The sequence below is a fragment of the Meleagris gallopavo genome, chromosome 3, assembly GCF_000146605.3.
Source record: "Meleagris gallopavo isolate NT-WF06-2002-E0010 breed Aviagen turkey brand Nicholas breeding stock chromosome 3, Turkey_5.1, whole genome shotgun sequence".
Lineage (NCBI taxonomy): Eukaryota > Metazoa > Chordata > Aves > Galliformes > Phasianidae > Meleagris > Meleagris gallopavo.
The window spans coordinates 38,169,464-38,194,747 of record NC_015013.2 but is presented as its reverse complement, the minus strand read 5'-3'; the positions used below and the strand labels follow the sequence as shown (position 1 = coordinate 38,194,747).

At 36.1% G+C, this 25,284-nt stretch overlaps 1 long non-coding RNA gene across 1 annotated transcript in view; it reads right to left on the bottom strand.

Moving 5' to 3' along the window:
- LOC116216504 overlaps window positions 1–25,095 on the bottom strand; it is a 34,854-nt gene extending 9,759 nt beyond the window's left edge. The window contains exon 1 of the long non-coding RNA XR_004159381.1: window positions 24,991–25,095. This is a non-coding gene — a long non-coding RNA (uncharacterized LOC116216504). The remainder of the gene's footprint in view (window positions 1–24,990) is intronic.
- Between the last annotated feature and the right edge of the window lie 189 nt (window positions 25,096–25,284).

Sequence of the window (25,284 nt, the reverse complement as noted above, 5' to 3'; positions counted from 1 at the left end):
TGGAGTATTGGAGTACTCCTACAGACTGATTAACACTCAGCTTCTGGAAAAATTATAGAGCAAATCATCATGGAAACTATTCAAAGGCAAATGGAAGACAAACAGATGACAGGGAATAGCCAACGTGGATTTACAAAGGTTAAGTTGCATCCAACCAATCTGAATGTCCTCTACGATGAGATGACTGGATCTGTGGAACAGTGAATAGCAGTGAGTATCATTTATCCTGTCAGCTAGGCTTCTAGCATAGGCTACCATGGCATCCTGGTAGCCAAATCAGAAAATAAAAATAGACCATGTAGGAATAATAAATAATAACAAATAATAATAAATGAAGAAGTTGAATGGAAAGAATCCTTTTTTTCCAAAGGATTTATCTATTTTGAAGTTTCCATGATTTGAAGTTGTACAAGAAGTTAATCTAATCAGACTGTCAGAGACTCCTTCTATGACTGAAAAATGCAAGACTAAATTTCTTAATTCTTCAAATAAAAGATACAAGTTCTTATAATTTTGTCCAAAGTGTAATGAAGATTTTATTAAAAAAAGCCTGATCAACTTCTGTAGTTTACACTACACTCATGCAAAGATGGCAAATAGGAAACACTTATAAGGATCAGTTTATGCAGCTTTAATATCACTACTTGGAATTCAAGAGAAACAAGCATTTCAATATTTTTTACAAATGTTTTGATCTCTAAACAACTGTATAACAATTCTAATGCTTTTAGTACTTTTTTCAGGTGTCATGTAAAAATACATTCCTTTTCTAGAACCACATTACAATTGTATGATGAAATTCTAAAGGTTTTCTTGTGAAAATAAAGATATGAGTGGCACCATTTTCCTGTCTCTTTCAAGTGTCACATTTCAGCTACAATTGTTGATAGTACTACAGTCTATTGAAAGGTCTCAGTTTTTTATTTTAATTTGTAAGTTAAGAATGAATATGCCACAGGTGCAGTAGATCATATCTTTTAATCTTGAACCTCATTATTTTCCTGTCCTTGCTTCGAATCTTTCAAAACTCCAATTAATTCCGACCCTATCACTGTTTATCTTTGCATTCTCTCTTTCATATAACTGATATTTACTTACTTTTCTCCATCTTCCAAACTCCGTCTAAGAATCTGTTACTTAAATATACTTGGAACGTAATTTTAGGTAACTTTGCCTATTCTTGCAGACTATTTGGTGGCATGAGTTCGATTCAAGTTCTCTTTCTCGAGTTTTGCATTTAATTCTGGATAAAACTAGGACAGTACACACCTAACCTGAGATCATCTTCAGCCCAAATAACAGCTCAATAAGTTTCAACTTTGGAAGACATTTGGCTGGAAGACACCTTGGTATTTTAAATTGAATTCCTTTCACTTTGAGTCAGAACAGCTTCTAGAAACCTCATCCCTGGCTGACCAAAAGTTCTTGGGCCTACTCCCCAAGTCATACTCCCCATAAATGATCTACTTTTAAAGATCTTTAAAAAAAAAAAAAAATGCTGGAACACCAGTCAGGCTGGGCTTTTTTCCTATAAAATGGTTAGAAATTCTGTAACAAACATCAAGCCATCTTAAACAATGACAAAGAAAACAGAGATACTTAAGAATTCAGAGCTGTATCATTTCACTTTGCCAATCAAATTATTATACATCAATTACCATAGACTAAATGCAACAAGATACGTGATGACTACAGCAAATTGCAACACAGTTGTGAAATGATGGTAAGACTCATTTCTTCCCAAAAATAATATTTGAGGAGATACAAATGGTAGCCTATCTGCAAACACTTCAAGTTTGTTACCTACTGCTGTTTTCCGAGCACAATAAACAGCTTGTTGTGCAGAGGATTGAGATATAATTCCACTTCCCTTGGCAAAATGCAAGTATTCTTATCCTTCCAGCATATATCTGGCCTCCACACATTGCTGTTTTTAATATCCACTAAATCATAAGAGGTCTGAGCTCAGAGCATGCTAGGTAAACAAATTCTTTCTCAAAGGGACACTCTAGGAAATTATTGCAAAGCATCTTTAGTTCCAGTGACTTGCTATATTCAGTCATTTAATTCTGTCTCACATCTCTTCGCTTTAAATACCACATTAAAATCACTCACTTGAATCAGCTAAAGACCTTCAACAGAGGTGATCTTTTAATGCGGAACAGTGCAGAAACATAGAATATCCAAAGTTGGAAGAGTAACAAACATCATCAAGTCCAACTCCTGGTTCACACAGGTCCATATGTCTGAGAGTATTGTTCAAATGCTTCAGCAAGCTTCATTCTGTGATCATTTCCCTGGGGAACATATAGAATCATAGAAAAGACATAGAAAAGAAGGGCATCTGTTTGAAGGAAAAGAATCTGCTTTGCTTTTCTTTTTAAAGAAAATGAACCATGCTCAACACAAACTGTTAAAAAAGTAGGGTAGAAATGTATAATTATTCATGGAGATCTTCACTAAACTTTACATCCTATTATTGAAAACAAAGCAAGTATCCTGTGGTGACAACATAACTTCACAACAAATGGAAAATACGCAAATAAGATTCTCCCAAACATAATCAAAACCTGCAAAGTCAAATTGGAACTAGGTGATCTCTGAGGTCCTTTCCAACCCAAGCCATTCTATGATCTAATTAGTTTGATGGAATAGAAGAAGCAGATGAAGAAGTGTTAAATCTATAACTGCTTCTTCATGCTTTCTTATCAGGAAATCAATACCATTCTGCAAGAACTACACATCTCAATGTTTGCTTTGCTCCAGAGCCACTGGCATAAGGAATTCAGAATCTGCTCTATAGTACTGCAGAATTTTCTGTCTACACACATACTAAGAGAGGACTCCACAGCTCTCTTCCCGGCAATATCAACCACATTTATCTGCAAGACAATAGCAAGGTGTTTTGCCCAAACACCCAGACATCTAAGCAGTTGCCCAGAATGCAGTTTCTGTGCCAACCTTAGCTTTGAAAGAAGAATTTAAGTCAGATCTTTCATTTGCAAGATGAAACCATAACAATTAGGCATTATTCCAAAGCATTTGCTTTCTCACAATTTGTTTGCATCTATAATGAAAATCTAAAAATTTCTGGCACAGTTGAAGGAATTGAGAATATAACTAATTTGGATCAAAACTAAAAAGTTAAAAAAAAATCATCCTTTTCTCAAAAAATAAAAAATAAAAAAAATAAAGCCCAGTAACTATCCATGTTAACTTTTCATGTTATCTATGAAAAGCAGGAAAATACCATATAATAATAAAAAACATCTTCAACTACATATGCAAATATGTACACATACATTTGTGCATATAGCAGCACAGCATAAATTATAGCACTGCAGCATGGCCAGCATGAACTATGCATGAGCTCTTTCGGTGTCTCATTAAAAACTGCCTTCTAAATAAAATAATTTTTTCAGCAAACTAGTCTTGTAATGTTAATCCAAACTTATCAAATGATGAAAGTTAAAAACAATGTTGTAAGAGCATACTACAGATGTAAGGCTTCAGATATTATTTTTCTTCATCTTTTTAAAGATGGAGGACAGCACTGACAGTACACAAATTTGGAATTTGTATACTATTCAGAGAAGAAGTATACAAGGGATACCCTGAACTGGGTTTTCATTTTTTCTTTTCTTTTTTTTCCCCCTCATTTCATTTGCTCAGGTATCCTTTCTGAGTACACATAATTGATGGGTGACACATTTTATAAAACAACTTCTTAAATCACAATCATTTCTAAGATGTTACTTTGTGTCCTGACAGTTTAGGTATAAATGTCTTACGGAGCAATATAAAAGAATTTTAATCAACAGCAAAATGAATCATTCCTGCACTAAACACATAGGAAAAAAAAATAGCACCCATTAACATCCATTCCCACAACATTTTGAAGTATTTTTCTTTTTCCTAAAGTTAGTACTGCAACATTTTTAGCCAACTAGTTTTCCTTTTCCTGCATATTTTGCACTGGCAAACTTGGGGATTTTTTTATTATTATTTTTATTTATTTATTTATTTATTTTAAACATAAAGCACATTAGATGGGAGAAGAGCTAGGAGGGAGTATTAAACTGTGATAATAACTAGGGATTAAGCACTGTTTTTTCAGGAAGAAATGGAAAAGCTCTGTGGATTTTCTGACATCCTCTTAGGGAGTACAGCGTTGCTACTTTTAGTGAAAATTGATTTCACTTATTTCAAAGTCTTTAGTCTGAGCTGACACTAAAGTATTGTAAGAGATTATTCTTTCGCACCATTGTCTCTCCTCTCCCTCCAATAAATTGGAGTGAGACAAGTATACCAGAAAGATTCTTCCCTCTCACAGTCATGCTATTTTTATATTACTACTAAATTTTGCCCTTGCAGGATCCATGCATTTTAATATGGTCCCCTAAGAAATTACATAATGGAAATAGCAGACTGCTTCTATACATGAGGAGATGTGGGAGTAAGAACCCTTAGCAAAACAATCAGGTTGTGTAGGAAGTCTAACATTTTTCTCTCCATCTTTTCTTGTTCTGCAGAAACCCACATACCTCTGACAGGCCACCTCCTCCTCTCCCACATCTAGCAGACAGGAAGAATGCAAAGAACAAAATGCCACTGTTGGTATCATTAACATCACTGCTTCATCACATTACCATGCTTATCTGCTGTAAGATATGATTACACCTCCTTGAAACATCTTTCCACACTGTACAATGAATTTGAGGCACTTTCCCCTTTGTACTTACTTAATTTAAATAACTTTGTATCAGTCAAATGCCTTCTAAGGGTTGTATATGGCCTACTACACTCTTAGTATCATTTTGCTAATCTATAATTTCTCTTAAATTAGTCTTACATAGGTTTTGCTTTAGTAGGCAAGCACAGGATATTATTGTGCAAGATTTTCTTTTCTTTATAAATAGATTTGCACTCAATATTTTCTTAGTTTTAGATTTTTTGTTTTGTTTTGTTGTGTTTTTTTTTTTTCAATTGTATTTCCAGATCTTGTTATAAAACAAATACTGAAATTGAGCACAGTGCTTTTCACTTTTTTTTTTTCCCCTCTTTTCAGGGTGAAGGTTGTAATGAGCTTCAAGAATAAGTCAATCTGAAAAGATTAAATAAAATAAAGAATAACCATGCAAGTTAACCATGCATACTCTTATACCAGTTTAACTCCCCATACTGACTTATTGTTGGATCAAACAAGAATCTGAACTGGCATAAGGATAACAGTTATGAGTGGACCACCTCATTCAGAAGTCACAAAGGGCATATCTGACTTCGCTGTATCACAGAACCACATCCCCCAGACATGTCTAGGCAGAGTAGGGAAGATGGGATGAGCTATTTTGGCACATTAATAAAGGAGCAGAGAAGATGGTGGCTAGTAAGAGTTGACCTGACCAAGTTGTTTCCACACCTGAAACCTCAAAAGCATTTTTAACAACCACCCTAGGAGAGGTAACAGCAAAACTGCCTCTCCATCTCTCATAACAAATCCCAGCCTTATGTCAGGAACTCCGTTAGCCTGTAGAATTTGCAATTGCTTAATTTCACAAAGATTTACTCTACCGTGGAGCAAACTGTAGAAATAGCAAGATCTACAATATAGAATTTTCATCTGTAGACACTATCTTTAGAAGGCTATTCAACATATGCCTCAATAAATTGAAATATATATATGTATGTATGTATGTATGTATGTATGCATGCATGCATATAGCGAGCAAGTGACTTTCTCAGGATTCCCCAGCAAAACTCTCAGTGGCTTAAATAAGCTTCAGGTGAACATTTACAAAGTCTCAGTCCAAAACTTAACAAGAAAACAACTTGCTTATTTAGAGATAGAGAATTAAAGCTGACATCAAGAAACACATTCTTTAGAAATATATCACAGGAGCAGAGGAAGAGACTAGAGGATTTTGTGTCTTCCAGATACTTCTTTCTTCAGCATTACTAATTCTCTTTGTATTTCATTTCTTTTGTCCACATAAACAGGCAATTTTCTGCATTAAACCTCAGAAGAAGCTTTATTACTGCTCCTACAGATCTATTAGTGTGCACTGGCATCAAGAAAAAAAAAAAAACTAACCTCTTATGACACAAGCAGCTTTCCAGTTTAATTGGATTAGCTAGCAAAAAATAAAAAATAATAATAAAAAAAATCACCCAACACATCCTTTTCAGCCTGTTTTACCAGCAAATTCAAAGGTAAGCAGGTGTAACCTTTCACAAAGGCCTGCAGGCTTAAAGCAGTGACTGAGTACCCTAGAATTAGGAATCAGTGACAATGCAGTTGTTGTCACTGGGGGACTGCATTAACTGAAATATTTTTCTCTGTATTTAACAAATACGGAGGTTGATATGTACAGCAGACTACAGATGCATATTCCTAGGGAAAATGTGAAATGTCAAAGCCTTATCACTTCACCAGAGCAGATAATTAAGTAATTAGAACAATTAAATGTTGACAGAGCACCAGCAACCCCCAGGTGAATTACACTTCTGAATTACAAAAGCATTCGCAAGGGAAGAGGGAAGCCTTTGGCACATATGAAGGACAGATTAAAAACAATTGTAGAGTTGGGACAGAATTTATGCACATATTCTCCAGATGTGCTCAGCACTCCACAACTTTTGTTGCCAAATTGCTTATTTAGAAGGCTGGCACGAGGACTTATCTAAGTACATTTTCTCCCTGAAAAGCTACTTAAATAGGCAGCAAGGAATATAGAGTCATCCATTCCCTCACCTTTTTACATTTCAATAAAGGGACAAAATAGTATAAGAGTGCCTTAAAAGATTTATGCCCATCTGAGCAAAAATATTTAGGTACCAAGGAAAACTGATTTCCAAGAGGCCCTTTGAAAGAAACATACATACAACACCAACAGATAAATTATGCCAGAGGACTTTAACATCCTTCTCATCCTACGTCTAGGACTATCTGTATTTCTGTGCTTTATACAGAAATACCCTATTTGATAAATAAAGAATATGAGCAGTGTAGTCATCGTAGAATAGAGTCATTAGGACAGGTTCTTTTATTCTACTGTGAGTTGTCTGGATGGACTACAGGGACAGTAGTACTGATGCTGGTTCAGAGATACAGCAGAGATGGGTAACCTGTGTAATTCCCAGAAATTGTCCACACTGAAGTCCATGATTATCATATTTGATCCAAACAAGAGCAGGTGAGCATGTTATGTGCTAAGTGGAAAGTCGTTTAAAAACAGAGAGAGAGAACAGGGAAAACATTATACAAATAACCTATGAATCCTCACCAAGAAGTCAAAAAAAAAAAAAAAATCACAGGAAATTTCAGATTTGTTTCTTAAAAGCACATTTCATATACTGAAATAGATAAGACTTCATTTTGTAGTTCTTACAAAATGTTGAGAGAAAAGAACATGAAGCACGTGTTGTTCTGATAACCGATTAAACAATATTCATAATTAAAATACAGTAAGATGACATTTTAAAAAATTAAATAAGATGCGCTATTGAAAACCAAATTACAGTTTCTGACATGAAATATAGAATAAATAGTTTAACTGGTGATTCAAACCTATACTTTAAGAATTTTACAGTTTCCTTCCAGATCATTGAATATCCTCATGATTTATGATAAATGGTTTCCTTTTTTAAAAAAAATCTAACTTTTCTAATGACAAAAAAAAATAGTTCAAATAGATATCCAACAATATGGAGTGAAAAACAAAACTTTCAGTATGGTTTCTGTAGATGAACAATGTAGGTGGATAAGTAGCTCTTGGAATTCAGAGTAGGGAACAGAGAAGCATTTACATAATGAAGAAAAAAAGCAGGTGGACAATTCCAGTTCAAATCAGAATACTTCAAATCTCCCACTTTGTCAAGGCTGCTGAAAGTGATTCATTCTGTGCTACATCATTTTACATGCCATGACCATTCAGTAAGTTTTCTGTCCCACTCATCAAAGCCATACACATATTTAGAGGAGGTGGTAAAGAAACTGTTGTTTTGATTATGTTCCAGCACCCTTGTCTTTTACTTAAAAGAAAAAACTTTGGAAACTAAGAAGAATAGAAAAACTTAAGCTTGTTAAGAGTGACTCACAAAAAGGTGATAGAAAAAGGGGGGAAAATTATGAAATCAAAATATAAAACGTACTATTGAGGGAAACATATTTTGAAGAAATGTAGAAAAAACACCAGAGGAAATTCCATAAAGCAGTATTGCTGGGAACATTTGTCTTCTGCCTTGCAAAATATACCTTACACGCACGCATGCGCGCGCACACACACACACACACACACACCTTATGCAGCTCCAGCAAAGAGATTTTTCTTCACTGTAATGTAGCATTAAATTAATCAATGCCATTACTTCAACAAGTAAAGCAAACTAAAAACGGGAATCTCGAGGTAGTCATAATGCTACTTTACAAACAGTAAATAATATTAATGCTGCCACACAAATCATTCTATTAAAAGGAAGTGGAAAATAGATGGAAACCAAAAGCCAGCAATTCACAGCTCTACTAAAGAGACCTGTCTGAACTTGGAAAGACTGCCCATTTACAACTAAACGGATCATACTTTGCCTCTTATTAAACCTCTCATTTTACTTACTGAAATCGATTTTTGCTAAAAAGGAACGCAAACAAATGTTCAATTATCAGCATGTGCTTCTCTAAAGGTAACAGAACATAAGTCCATGTCCTACGTCATAAAGAAAGTTAAATAGAGTTAAGTAGTTTTTTAGGTCATTATCATCCAACATGTATATCTGTTCAATAACTTAGAAACGTAAGAGTTTGATTACTACTTCTCAGATCTGCCTCGCATTGTTAAGAAGGTTATCCGAAGATTGATGCATTAGGCTAGTAGTATTTTCTTTTGGAATAATTGTAACAGCTACTTTTTAGAAAATATTCTTGTCCGTTAATATTTTGTTGGCTTACATACAAACCAGAAAGAATGGAATGCACACAGCTTTTAATTGCAGCTTGAGAACTAAAAAACGTTTCTATGACTAGAGACAATTCTTAGTAGTAGTTTGAAATGAAATGGAAGCTAGGGATTTAATCCAACCCATTCAGCAGACATTGCATGGCATTATGTATTGCCTACAGGCTAGGTGAATGTACAAAAGCGCTAAAACTCTGGTGATTTAATAAGTCACACAAAAATCTATTTCATAATTCGTAGGTAACTCCATATACTGATATGCAGCAATCAAAGGATCGGTATGTTGATACTATTTGATTGGTGCAGGAGTGCAAGGAAGGACAGAGAGTCAAAGAAAATAGCATGGTAAGTACAGCATAAAGTTCATTTACAAATGTCACTGCCAACACTGAAGTTAAAGAGATTAATGTTCCAGTTCAAAATTTACACAAATACTGTGTCCTGCATATGCAGCTGTGAGGAACAAATTGTGGCTAAAGAATAGCAGCAATGACTACAATTCTTTAGCAAAGAATACATTCTCTATTCTTCATAGCAAGAAAGTTACATCATTACTTCTTAGAACAATGTTTAGTTATTTAGTACATCAAGTCCTTAAGTAAAAAAAAAAAAAAAAAAAAACACTAGCAATGCAATAAATGTATGGAAATGCACACTCCCTCTTCATCACAATCCCACTAAACCAAGTAGAAAAAAACAACTCATGCATCATTTTAATCACTGAATAGACAAAAAAAAAAAAAAAAAAAACAGTTTTACTTTTATCCTCTTTCCCAATACTGTTAATGCATGCATGTGAGCTACTCTGGTGTGCTTTAGAAGTTAAAATATAGTCTCTTTCTGTGTGCATGCATATGACTGCAGCATGCCTAATTTTGGCATTTGAGAACCCCTCACATCTACAGCAGCCAACTCAATTCAAACCATCAGGCCAAATTTATAGATGTGTCTAAATTTATGCAGAAACACAAAAATTAATATTCTTAATCCAAAGCACATGGTTGCTGCTTCCCTTTTTTTTTTTGCCACCTTTTCCAACTCTGTCACAGGTCCCAGCTCTACAAATATTTTACTCGAATCAAATGAACTGATTTAAGTTTAGCTACTTAACATGACTCTTTATAGAAATCTCCCTTTTAAGGATTAATTACTGTAACCTGAAAGCTCATATAAAGCTTTCTACAAAGAGTCCTGTATTTTTGACTTGCATTTCTTTTTCCAAATAAGTCGCATTCTATCATTCATGTCTTCTCAGCTTTCTAGAATGTATATTCTGTACTTAAAATTTTTTATTTCTACCTAATTATTAACTTCTGTAGACAGAAAATGAAGCTGGGGGATTAAAATGCAATGTGATTTCTATTACCTGTTTTGTTTTTAAAGTATGCACATTTCATCTAGTTTGATGCAAAATAAACATTCTCCAGGTGAGATGACATTTCCTACCATGAAGCCAAATAATTTCTGCACATTACAGCTTCCTTTCACCAAGGCAGATTTTAATCTCTGGTACTAAATCTGAAAAGAACTAAAAACTATTGCAAACCTCACTATCTTCTAAGTGCAAAGCACTTTCTTTGATGCATCTTCCTTGACAGACACAGCAAAATATTTGTTTTTCTAAAGAACTTACATCAAAATGAAACCAGCTACAACTCTCCTTTGTGAAAATGAGAAAAATAAACAACATACGACAGATATGTCTTACATTAGTAACACATTACTTGAACGCTTTTGCATACTCTAGAGGAACACGTAAGGGTAGATTGGGTTGGGGGCACAGGTTGGCAAGTAAGCACCGTGTGTATGTTTTGTGTATGAATTTATACACACAAGAAATAAGACATGAAAGTCGTGTCTAGTTACTCTTGATTCTTTTAGTCTGTGGTGGCAATGCTTATTATCTTCTTATAATATTAATAGAAAGTTTTAAAGTACCAAATGTGCATATCTATACAGTTTTATAGGTGCAGTTGAGGTATTTTATTTTAGAAGGGCAACAGAGGGCAAATAAGCATTTTTGTGAAATGCCACTTGAACAATCTCATTCATATCCTATGGAAAGAATACAAGTCACTTCTAATGCTGATATAAACAGAGGGAAAAAAAGACAGAGGCTCATTTTTCTTTAGACAGCACATTATAAAGGTGTGGGGAAAAAAATAAACGAAACCTAAATTAAAGAAAAATATTACATCAAATTAGCATACTACTGAAAAAGGTATAATTGCCCAGAATCATTTACAGCATTAAGTTTTTCTCTACGGAAGCAAGTGTAATACTAACACAGGTATAAAAAGTATACATTGAAAAAAGACTATTACTAAACATGCACCCCAAAGAATATCAGAGAATATTCAAGGAGAATGTATAATTATTTCACCTGACACAGTGGTAATTAAGTTCAAATTTTTCTACTCCTTAACGAAAGGCAAATGAAAAGATGCAAAAGCACAACACTAAAAGGCTCACAAATAAAATTGTTTTTGTTCTTTCCTACTTAAGCATTTAATTCATTTCTCTTTCTTCTGCTAAGTCTCTAAAAGGAGTGGGCAGCTTTTACCTTGGGGAGAATAGGGATCTATTCTCACCAAAACTTGATAAGCCTCGATAAAATGTGATGCATTATTCCTCCTCATATTATCAAAGATGGCATATGTGCTAGCAGGCCTGGACAAGGAGAAGATGCATGCTATACCTGCGTGGCCCACAGTAGGGACTTCCCTGACTATATGGAAGTACACAGAGATGAGTACGTGAAAACTGACCAAACACAAGTAAGGGAGTCTTAGGAGAAACTGAAAAAAAATAAATAAATTAGTCCTTAAGAGGCAATAGCCAGTTTTTCTGCCTCCAGTGACTACCAAATAAATATTTTCATCATTAGCATAATTTTGAGAACGAATAATGTACACTGTTCTTACCCTATATGATATTGTCCTCTTAAAAATGCTGCATCTGAGCAATACAACATTTTTGGTTGAGAGCCCCAGTTACTAAAAAGCATGACCAACACCACAGGTTAAAAGGATCTTTCAAGACTAGTGAAGATGAGTGGATTTAAAAAGACACATCCTCTTCATTTTTCTTCATCAGCTAGTAAACTGTATCTAATAGAGGAAAGTGATTTCTTAGTCATTTCAGGCACACAAGAGGAAACCCTGCCAGCATTCCCAATCACTGTGCTGGGAAGCTCACACTAAAAAAAACACAGATACAGCAGGAAGAACGTGGATAGAATAGTCAAGTTTGTGCAAATGTTGTGTCATGGGTTAAAATAGATTTGTTACATGCAAGTCTTGCTAGATCCCTGTGGGCTTCCAAGCACCTGAGAAACAGAGGCTGCCAAAAAAATATTTACCATTTGCACAAAGATAAAAAGTTCTTTTTCCCCATCTGGATGCAGCTATCATCAGCTTTTTTAAAGCAGTACAAGCATTTTTTATACAAAGCTAAACCTCACAACCGCTCAAAAAGGACAGATATTATCTAAAACATTTTCACTTGCATTAGATTTTATTCATGTAACAAATAAATAACCAGACTTTCACTTCATAGAAATCCATTGGATTGTCTAGGATCCTCTATAAAGAAATTTTCTGGTTGGCTCGCAGCTCCCTTAGAAACTATCCTCTTTCAAAGTGTTAAAATGAGATGCAATAAACTGAATACTCAAGATAACATCTACCTACCTCAGCAGAACAGGGACAATAACAAACACAGCTTTCACTGCAATTGCAGGCTATTTTTCTCCACAGGACCTTCTCTCACTCAGAGCATAAGATAAGTACATTGTGAAAATAAGTAAAGAGCAGAGAGAAGCATCTTCTGTATCTGTAGAGCTTATGTACCCTTTTAGAGTTAGAAAGTATAGAAGTGAGCAAGGAAAACAGGAATAATTAATGCACAGTTCCTATAACTTCATCCCCTCTGAAAGTACTGAAAAAATAGTTGTCATCCTAATATCTGCCAAAGAGATGGAGGGCGGTATGAAGAAAATTAAGCTAAATTCACCTTTCATTGATGGCAATTCTACTATTCACTACTGGTAATTTATTGTGCATTCTTCACACAAATGCAATATTCACACATGACTTATCTGAAAGAAGTCATTAACTGTATTGATGATTTTGTGATCTTATAGTGAAAAGTTAGTACATTCTGTAAGACAGAAGATCAAGCTATTCCAGTTGCCACTGTCAACAGCACAGCATGGTCCCTTTGGGAGCTTTGAAAACATCATTAGCCTTACTAGTGTCTCACACAGAAGACAATTGAACTTGTTCTCCCACCTATGAACAGAAGTAGCCCCCAAAGAAATCTTGCTGTCACTGAAGTCTAAACTTCACCTCTTTATCACCTACAGCAGGTGGAAAAAAAAGTATGACTAAATGCAGAGTATAGAAACACTTGATCCTATTTTGTGTTTGCCACAGTTCTTATCCACTGATAAGCATGTTCTGTCTTGGCATTATTAGTACAAACATTGCACTAATAAGTGCCTGTCCTGTATTTGAAAGTGCTCTTGGGACTTTGGGGTGAGATAGGTAAAACTAGATACCTTTGCTGATAACTGGGCAAAACTCAAAATTTTGAAAAAAAGTCTTCTTAACTCTCAGATAAACTCTGAGTTACTAGTGAAGAGTCTATGTTCTCAGCACATTTATCATTCCTTTTTGGAGAAAAAAAAACTTGAATTCAAAATTTGAAATCTGAAAACTCAAAACACAAAGCAGATTGGTACATGATAACACACAGACTATGTGAGGATACTTAAAGTACCAAGATGTTTATACAGAACCATAAATTTACAGTGCATTCTTGATTATCAAAAGGTAGTGAGATTATGGGAACCACTGCTCAGTGATGATTATAAATATGGCTTCACTCACAGTGTGCTTAACCTTGCTATGAAGTTGTAGGAGACACAAGGAAATAAATCTAACCGCCCACCTTTCTTGACGGGCAGAAGGGCTTCATTCCCTCCAACTTTTCCCTCCCTCAAACCTCCAATAATTTAATCATGGGAGACAGAGGAGCAAGAGTTTCCAATGAGTTTAATTTAGCCATGAAGAAGTCTAACAAGTTGGGGGGAACAAAAAGAAAAAAAGAAAAAAACCACAACACAAAGAATATGTCAGCTTAGCTTCTCGTGAAACTGTGATCTTAGCTTCCTAGTATCTAAATTTCTTCTCAGTAAAATGGGAATATTTGTAATGTTGTATCTCAGGAGTTTGTAAAAGATGTATTCAAATAAATGCCTCAGAAGCACACACACACAAAAAAGCACGATGCACTGTGTTGACTACTGTAATATAGTACATGAGGAAATTAATAATTCCAGAGTCATTGCATGTTCTTATAATTTAAAATAAAATATGAGGACAAATACTGAATGAAAAAGATAAAAGTGAGAAATTAAATAGCTGGTCATGAATGGTGAACACCATTCATCCCATATGCAAAACAACACACTGCTCTTATTAAACATAACAAAAGAAACAACAACAACAACAAAACAGCAAACAGATAACACTATTTAATTAAAACTTATATTAAATCTGAACTGTATTCAGTGTTATTCCAAACAAAGTCTGAAAAGGAAACATTAAATAAATTCTGCAATTGATCACAAATGAAAAAGCTAAGAAGGTTACAATTGGTGATGCTCACACTTGCCAGCCGGCTACCTTGCAAGACAGGCTCACCAGAACAACATACATTTTAGAAATCCCAAATTACAAAGCGAGACAAAGGGAAAAAAAAGACTGCTTATAGTACAGTTGTATAAACCTACATTATAAATGTAACACAAGGAAGTGGTAGATAATGCAATCTGACTGAACACAATCCTACAGAAACAACAGGAAACAAGTCCTCTACATGAGACTCTAGCTCAAAGCAAAATATTGACTTTATGGTGAAAATGAGGGGATTGATACATAGATAGAGGAAGTGATATTACATAGTATTAGCGTATTACTGACCTTCTGCTTCTTTCTCTGAAATTCTGCAATGAAGAGTAAATTTCATAGGTTCACTTCAACAAGAAATTTTACAAGTTTCTGCAGCTGTGCCCTCTTAGCTTTATCAAAGAAGCTCACATTTCCAAGTACAAAGTTTCCACTTCTCAGCTGTGACTGTAGTCAGAAAAGCCAGTTCAGCCTGTTACTGTTGGAACATTTGGAAAGTGCTAATTAAAATATTTTGTTGGTCTTTACTCTGTCAAGACCAGTGCATCACTGCCACAGAGATGTTAGAATATGACAGGCTCTAGAAAAACTAAATGATTAGCAGATGGTAGTGAAGCACAAGGGCAAAGAGATATCTAAGAGAGAGATTTTGCATGCAATCAAGTTTTCCATTTGTGAGGTCTTCTGTGTTTCTGGATGCATATTTCTCATTATATACTATTTTGGCTTTCGTTTGCTTACATTTTTTTCCCCCATAAGCTATTTCAGTTCAGTTTCCTTATTTCTTTTGTTTATTTTACCAAAGCTTAGAAATTTTATATTTGTGCAAGTACACTGACTTGCACAGAAACAAAGATGACCTCTTTCACTTATATTTCAGTGATAGAAAAATAATAACCATTTCCCAGCTTACAGAAAACTCTGCCACATAGAATTAGAAGCACATTGCATACTTTAGTTTAAAATGTATCAATCAAGACAAGTTAAGTTGAACTCAGAGGAACCTAAGCTAGATAAATGATTCACTTGAAAATAATGGAAAAATGATCAAACAACACTACAAAAAAAACCTCTCATCAAATGCAAAGATACCTTACATTTTTCAAGTAAAGAACAGGTTGACAAGGCATAAAATTTCATTTTATCATTATTATTATTATTTGTACAGCACTTAAGAATGCTCATCTGGAGTGAAATTCTCATTCAGAGACATTGCAGCTATTACCTGCCAAATGAATGAGAAAAAGGTATTTTGCCACATAGGGTCTCATGTTTTAGAAGCAGAAGAAACATCTATCTGAGTCTCACTGAACTGACAATATCAGATTCTGAAACGTATGCTTGCTGGTTGCATGCTGACCTACACATTGTTTTCCCCTTACTTTCAAATGCTTTTATTTGACATGTTAAGCATTGATAGAAGTTCTAATAATGATGACTTCATCAGCTTCAAGTCTCTTGTTCATTGCTAATTTTTTCTTCCATAGAAAAAGCACTTCTCAAAAAAATAAGCATAATAGATTATTGGAATTCTTGAGGTATTCAGATAATCAGAATAATATGGTTAACAAAACTAATACTATGCAAAACAAATAAGGAGAGATGGTTAACCTAACGTACCTACAGAAGTCAGGCTTTAGATTCAGCAAAGTATTTAAATAGAATTTACAAGGTAGTCCTAAACGTTGTTTCATCACCAGAAAGTCTTAGATGCTCCATAGGTGTGTTTTTATACTCACACTGATATGCTCTCTGGAAACAGAGTGAACAGAAGCACACCAGCACACTTGTATTTTCACAGCCTAACTTGGAAATTCTATTGTTATCTCTGTTTAACTGTATGGGCATAGCATTATAAGAAGGAAATACCTATATATGAAAGAAGTAGTTGCCAATGGTAAAATTAAATCTCATCTCATACACTTCCAGAATGGTACTTGCACACCTTTTTGCCTGCTGGTACTCAGGACCCTCTTGAAGATGGGCAAAATAACTTCATGGTGCAAACGCGATCATACCAAAAACATCCCATTTGCAAAGAATATAGAGAAACTCTCATTTCCTTGAGCATCAAAGGATCTCAAAAGTAACCCTGTTTTATAGTTTTAAAGATGTCTTTCAGGCAGCACAGCTCCTTGAACTGCTGAAAATGGCTCCTTGCTGGTCTGCTGTCTTGTGGGAGGCACTTCTGACAGTTTCCAGCTCAGATACCTACAAACACCCTCACCACCAGTCTCTTGAGCAGTGTTTGGGGGACCCCACTGGGGAACATGGCAGGGGGCTGCAAGGCAGTGTGTGGGGTCCGGGGCTGCAACAACTGCAGGGCCAGCATGAGACTCCTGAGGAGAACCAGCAGGCCTGGCCACAGCTGCCTAAGTGCAGTTAGCAACAGGGCCAGTTCCAGCCTGAGCCAGGATGGCAACTTAATGGGATAAGACCACTGTGGTAAAGTAGGGCACAGGGTGAAAGCCCCCAGCCAAGTTCCTGAGGATCCATGCTCATACTGAGCTTGCCTGGCAGCACAACATTATGAAGTACCACATTCAGCATGTCCTGGCTGTACTCCTTCTGTTAGAATGTCAACAGCCATCAGACTATCCATTAAGTGATTTAATTTTTCACTTGAAACTCAATTCCCCTACAAATGGGGGTTTGGAGGAAAATAAATTGGGGCCAAGAGAGAGAAAGCAGAATAGGGAACAGAGTCCACGTTTTCATGGTTGGAACACCAAGACAGTGTGGGGTATTCCAGGTTCCAGTTCATGCTTAGAGGACAAATATCAATGCGTATCTGTCTTAGGAAGGCTTTTAATCTCTGCACCCTGAAGTTTCTGACATGTGGAGAGGAGTAAAATTTGAGACATGCACTTACGCTTTGCACTTTTTCAGGCTTTTTGCCCAACATTTATGGTTCCCCACATGCTTTTCTGAGCCATTTAAATACCATACCAATGTTTGTGAATCTGAGCTCCTTTACATTACTTTCTTTTCTTCCCCTGCCTTGCAGCAGGAGGTATTCAAGTGTGGGCAATATCCACACTTGCATTTCACTCATTTTTAAAATTCTTTTTCTTAGCACTGTAAAGATGATCTTCTGTTGTCTACAAATTTCTCATTCCTCATTTTGTATTCTCATCAGTTTTAGCAAAGTCTAATACTATCCTCCATAGATGAAAGTTTTTCACATTTTCTGGTGTAATAACGTGTTAGCCTTCCCCACTACATAAAGATTTGAAAGGTTCATCAGAAGCAAAATAGAAGTAAAATCCAGTAGAACTGAACTGAAATACTGCAAACAATATTTATAATAACTTTTGCCTCTTTAGGGATTCTGATGCCTTTTTTCAAGCAAGCAAAGTCAAAGATAATTTATTAAATGTCTGAATAAATTATTTGAAATACATACAGTATTTACCATGCAATATACAGCTAAACAGTTGAAGAGAAACGTTTCTTTAAATCTCAGTCTGTAAACAGCCGATATTACCTAACCAAATCTAATATTATCCAAACTATTCTGCCTTATGTGGATTTCTCTCCTGTCATGTGAAAATAGTCTCCAGTATCAATAAGTTGGGCATAAACTGACCATCAAGAGAATTACATTGATGAATGTTTCTTTAGGATAAGGCAAGCACACACTCAGCATGAGAACAGAAAATTGATTATTAGAATTTGCAGCATTCTCTGCTTGCAAAACAGCTGTTCATATATTTCTAAACATTGTTTACCACTTTCACCTTCTCCCTTCTATTTTACTCTAATGCTTTATTTGTAAGATAACTAAAGACATCAAATACATTGTTTTTATTTCTATGACAAACATAACTTCTACGTAAATAATTTAACTTTGTTTACCATAGAAATTGAACTACTGTTTGTATAGTTCATTAGAACATCATCTCTATCCATTCTTTTCTTTAAATGTTTATAAAATTAACCAGATTTGCAGTTTAAAACTATTATAGCTCACATCACACACAGTCCCATTGTATTATCAGAAAGAGAAGCCTTGCCAGCATTGAGATACATGAACACTTCTGAAAAAAAAAAAACAACACACATTCTACATTGTGGCATTACTGTTGCCTCCCTCTATCATAGGGAGTGATGGTAACATGAGAGTATCTTCTCTGAGGTACTAAGCATCCCCCAGGACACATGGGGAGCTGAGATAGCTCAACTGTCTATCTGCAGAGGCGCTCCTGAAGGCTTTCACACACCAGTTGCATGGATATTTTTGAGCCTTCTCTCACGGCATATAAAAACCATAATTAAAAAAAAAAAAAAATCTGATTGACAGATCAGTCTCAGAAACTGACTGACCACAGTCAAAATATATCAATTTCTGAAATCCAGTGGATTTCTCAAGGGATTTCCTATTTCTCAGCAGAGCTAATTCAATTAACTGACAAGTGCAAAACTACTACCTTAATTGAATGCATTTAGTTGGTGTTAAACAGAATGCTGATGTAGACAGAAGAGAGAGTAGAGACATCGATATGAAGGAAACTATGAGGGAAAGCTAGTATGTTAGAATGTCAGAGACGCAGCAAAGAAACAGGCAAGTGAAATGCCACTTGGAAATGAAAGTCAACACAAAATTGTTTGCATGAAACATGAAAGGAAAAGAAATATTGCAAAGAAACAACATTGACAGTAATTTGTATGCATTTAGAACTCAACATAATGAGGAAGCTAAAGGAAGGAAATGCAGGTGTAGACTTACCTAAATAACATTGCATGTCAGAATCAAAAGAAGGGAAAGCCTTTTAATAGATAGTAGTAAATAATGCTCAAGAAAATGACATAATTAAGCCAGTTAGGAAGAGTAACATGCATTTATTTAACTCATAGAGGAAGGTCTCCTCCTGCTGTTATTTTATGTTACTTTTGCTTCTTCCTTCATACAGCAAACTCGCTGGCACTGTGTTAACTTCTGTACAACACACCTTCTTAAAACAGAGTTCTAGGGTAGTTGAGAAAAACAGCTATTTTCATATCTCATCAGCCAGGGAAAACAAGATTGGGTAGTTATTATTCCAACGGTTAACATATCCCTTAGATGTGCATTACTGTAAAAGTGCAAAGGCTCTGAACTGCACATAAAACAAAAACAAACAACAAAAAGAATCAAATGAATGGAGGACACTAATAGAAGTACTGTTTTTAAGGTGTAATGATCAAAGAGAAGATCACTGATTACAGGAACTTAAGTTAGAAAACCCAAGAAATTTCCTAGATCACGGATAACTAAAAGTAGCTTGATTAGAAAAGAAAATGGACACAATATGAGCTTAATATCAGATAGTATAAATTTCAGAAGTGTTTATAGTATGTTTCTCGAGGAAACAAAACACTGGAAAATTCAGTCTTGGCCAGACGCAACTGTAGTCCAAACTGCATTTCTGTTTCTACATCATAAGGTTCACAATTATACAAGCTCTGCTTTAGCAATTTTCTTTTTCTGATGTTTTTTCAATATGAAGGCAGACATCCCTTATCTTCAGAGCGGATATGAGTGCTATGCACAATGAAATAGCCAATGTGCAGCTTCTTTAATTAGATCATTCTCTATTTAATGTGAGGATGAAGAATGGTTCTATGACTTTCTCATTTTGAAGAAAATAAAAAATCCAATTGTAAAAGTCTTTTTTTTTTCCCCTTTTCCTTTTGGAAAATTATGTTTCGTGCAATTTCTATCAGGATGTTTACGTGCCTCTGACAAAGCTGATACTGACAACAAAGAGGAGAAAACACAGGCAGCAGTGTATCTTCCCATCATCTCCTGCTAGTAGTGACAGATTTTGCTGTGATGAAAAATGTAATGGGATATATAGGTAATACTGGATTTCTTGTTTTGATTTTACATCCTTTAGTTGTTCAGTCAAGTGCACTGAAGCCAAGATGAAACAAAATGACTGACCCTGAGAGTTCAAATTTATCCTTTTTTTCCCAAAGACCTGATTTCTAGCAAATATCTATGAGAGAAGAGTAGAACAGAAAAGGAAAATAAAACGATGTTATTTCTTTGCCATGAGCCAGTCTCTAGGTCACAGGATTTATCTTTAGATGGCAATATTGTTATATTTCATATTGAGTGTGATGAGAAAAGCAATTTCTAAAGAACCTTTTATGGATTCAGGTTGAGTTTTGAAGTTCCCACTAATATGAACAGAAGCCGTGCCAGTAAACCCCAATACTGTCCATTGGAAATCAGGACAGAAAAAAATAGAGTTGAACGAAAGTGAAACAAAATGACAACTGTGAATTCCAGCTCTAGCAAGCCAAAATACTACAGTTTCTGTGACCCAAGATATATGCAAACCACAACCCCTATCATACCCGTGCGGCCAAAGCTCTAAACCGCAGAGGAGATTAAAAGACATGGTTGCTTTTTTTTGTTTGTTTTGTTTCTTTTTTGTTTTTTAAAGGGGGGGTGGAAAAGCTGCAAGAACTTTCCCATCATTCTGCTAAAACCATTACAGCAAGTGAAATTATTTCAGCACAAAATACACGTACACAAATGTTTTATATATTTAAATAGACAAATCAAATTGAAGTAACACCTGTGGATACTAAAAGGCATTCACACATGCGGCCAAATGGAGAACGCACTAACTCGCTCCATGGGATAAGGAAGTGGAATCATCAAAGAAAACTGCCATAAGAATTACACTGCCATTGCTCCTTTCAGAAGATGTGCTCAAATGACTATGACAGCTGCAGGGAGATAATCCAATTATTCAATCTCAAATAAGTTGCTTTTGTTACAGTGAGAAAATCCTCACAAGAAAGGTTTGTGAGAATGATAAATAAAAAGCAGAATGGCCTTGGAAATTATCAACAGCTACACACTACCATGAGTGAAATTGTCCTGATGGCTTAAGACTTTAGATCCTGCAAGCATTTCTCCTCACACTGCTCTACAGCTGTAGAGTACAATCAACTTAGGGATGAACATCCACTTGAAAGACAGGATGGAAGTATTCCCAGTAGATTGAGAGAAATGCATGCTAGAATACTTCCAGATCTTCTGAAGTTTACTGTGGTTGAACCGAACTCCAAATCTGGAATATAGAAGTGCTCCTGGATTCCTCTCCTACACTATCCTAACACATCCCCCAGATATGCTTTCTGCTATACTTGACTGGATAAAAATTCCATCCCATTCTACTTACCAGTCTTTAAATACACGATAAAAGGAGTGTTTTTCCTGCTTAGTTTTAGAAATGAATCCCTATCACAAAAAGTTTCTGCTTTCTCCTGCAGGACTTAAGAATTGCATAATGAAAACAGTAAGGAAAGATTTTGCAAGTAAAGGCAGCAAGCCCAGCATGAGACAGCAGAGGGAAGGACTGGATTCCATCCTTGTATTTATGATAGAGCAGACAAGAACATCACTTCTTCCAGATTTTTCCCCACATGGTTAGGAACAGCACATAATTTTGTGTGTCCAGCTTACTGCATTAAGAAGCTCAAAACTGCTCAAAACTCCAAAGCATGAGCAGAATATAATCAGGGCATAAGCAACTAAAAATTCTAACACATCTGACTCAAGCTTTAGGTCCTCTTTGCTAAATAGAAATGTTGTCACGGTGGGTTTGTGTCCATAAACCTAGAGGAGAGCCTTAGCTTGCATTCCAGCTCCACTACTTTAAGAGCTGTGAAGTTAGGAAGACAAGAGTCTTGACAATTTCTAGTTAACAGTCAAGAGGAAAGTCATTCCACACTATGCATCTGGACAATAACAGAGTATGCTTCCAGTCATCTATAATAGGTGCCTTTCCACCCCAGACCTATTTTGCAGCACTTCAAAGCTGCACATTGGAATGAAAGATAAGTATCCCAAGATACATATAATTTTATATGGTACCAATCCTTTTAAACATTCATAACAGTACTGAAGTCTCATTTCAGCTGCCGGTTCCATATTCATGATCATAAAGATGTATCACTGTGGTTTCAGTTGCAGCATGTTCATCAAAGATAGAACACATTTTGTTATAAATCTGCTTATGTTACACAGTAGATAATTTACGCCACTTGTCTTTTTGCAAGCATAGGTGATGCATTACTGTGAAAACAAGCTCACTGAGCAGACCAATGCCCTGGCCCTGACACAAAGGCTAATTTTTATCCATCCAAAAACTTACAATTTAATATCAGAAAAAAAATCAAAGACATCTGCTGCAGCTATCATCCAAATAAGGCACTGTTTTCCTGATTTTCAAAGCCATAGTATGTCTGATAGGTTAACACAGGCACATCCAACCCTTGGCTTGTGGGCTGCTTGTGGCCTTGCATGGCTCCCCTGCCCTATACCATCATGGCAGCAGCCAGCAAATCCATTGCTCAGCAACAAGCATCAGCGTGCTATTAACCCTAACTGGGCTGAAACCCAGACAAGGAGAGCCTTGGAACACTGAGTTGCAGTAAGACATTAAAATCAAAAAAAACACGATCATGTCTCTCTCTACTGGACTTTCATAAGCCCTATCTTAGCAAAGAGAAATATCCATCACTTCATGCTTTATTCACATCATTGCTTTCTGGCAATATGTATAACTGTTTTTGAGGATGAAGTATGGAAAAAATGAAACTGATGAACAGTTGAAGACATCACTAAGAGTTGAATCCACTGCCATCAAAAAAGACTGATGCATTTCACAAAACAAGGTCAAATATCCCATGTTACGTTTTTGTAGCTCCCCTTTTTTATGTTTTCATAAATATTAAAAATTAAAATGTTTTGTTACTTATATACGTTAACTATGTGTACAATTCACAAGGGCAGCTCCAAAAGTAATGCCTGTTTATTATGTTGATCCCAACTGTGCACCCAATTGCTCAACAGCAGCCAAACAGCAACCATCAATACAAATATTCCAACCTACCTCACGTCACCCCAAAAGAAAACAGAACCAGAAAAGAAAAATTGGGGGGTGAAGGAAGAGCATTCAACCAAAAGCTGATGTAATGGCTTTTTTGGTGCCATTAAAAAACACTACTACATCCCCTGATTTGCATGATGCAGTAAAAATTACATTGAAGTGCTGTTCCTTAATGTTTGTCAAAGCATCTGGTATAGCCACTGATGGCACCCCAGCCATGGTTGATAAACAAGAGGGACTTATAAAATTAATGGAAGATGACGTGATTGCCATCAGCAAATCACATTTGATGAAATATCACTGCATCATACATTATGAAAATTTATGCCCAAAGGCTTTGAAAATGGATTGTATTGTGCAAACCGTCAAAGCTATGAATTGTATAAAGTTAAAGGGATTGGATCATTGCCAATTCCAGGAGTTCTTTAGAAGTATAGATGTTAATTGTGGAGATATCATTTGCTTTTCTGAAGGAAGGTAATTTCAGGTAAAATGCTACAAAGATTTTATCATTTGTGAAATTAAATTGTATATGGAAAAGGAAAATTTGTACCAGAACTCTAAGATGAAAAATGACTCACAGATTTGGCATTTTTGGTGGATTCGACTGCTAATTTACATGAGTTAAACATGCATCTTCAAGGTGAAAAATCTACTCATCTGTGCTATGTTTCAAACCCGTAACAGAATGCAAAATAAAACTTAAATTATGGCAAGCTCAAAGTATGGCAAATAATTTTATGCATTTTGATAAACTGAGCAAACAGTACTGTGAACAGAGGAAAATATATAGTCAAAGCTTCCCATTTTGATAAAGGAATTTGAGAATAGACTTCAAGATTTCCGCATGTAGCCAGTCATCATGATGAAAAGGACCACCTCCATGTTTCAAATGTTGTACTACTTGGCATTATGGGAGTTGCACAGCAGCACCTCTGGGAGAGCGTAGGCTACTGAGCTTCAGGTGGGGGTGCTCAGGTCTGGGTAGCAGTTAACCTTGCTGTAACCAGAGATGCTGGCAGCCATTGGCACTGAGCAGCACGTTCTCACACTTGACCTCCCAGCATGTCAAATTGCAGTCATGCATGGCCCTCATAACCTGCACACTGATGTCCCAGGCCTTGGTGACACATGGCAGATTGCCCAGCTGCTGCACCTGCTATAGCAGGTCAGTGGCTACCACACCTCCATCACAGTGTAGACCTTTCCATTCTCCACTTGATGGTCTCAAATACGTACACAATATTGAAGGCGATGGATCTCATGTAGAATGGAGAGCTCCCAGGGCAGAAGCTTCTGCACAAAGACCAGGGAGGGCCATCACTGGTACACTACTATGATGGCTACAGTAGACCCTGTATTTGGTGGAGGTGGCTACTTTCATCTTGGAGCAGCAGTCCCCCACTAAAATTGGATTCAGCACGAAGCTGTACTTGAAGAGTAGCTTCTCACCTGCATCAGTTTTCAGCATCAGTCAGGTGATCCAGTTGGGCTTAATGAATGTGTGTCAGTTGTTGACCTTCACTCTCATAATGTCTGTGCAGGTGCCCTGTGGAGTTCATGACTCACCCAGGCATTATGATGAAGTGGGGCAGTGTCTTAGTGTGATGTCAAGGGGATCCGATGGGTTTCCATTTGTTGTGGTTTAACCCAGCAGGTGGCTAAGCACCAGAAAATCATTCACTCACACCACTCAACACCCTCCCCCTCCCACTTTCCAACCAACTCCTCTTTGTTTTTCAAGCC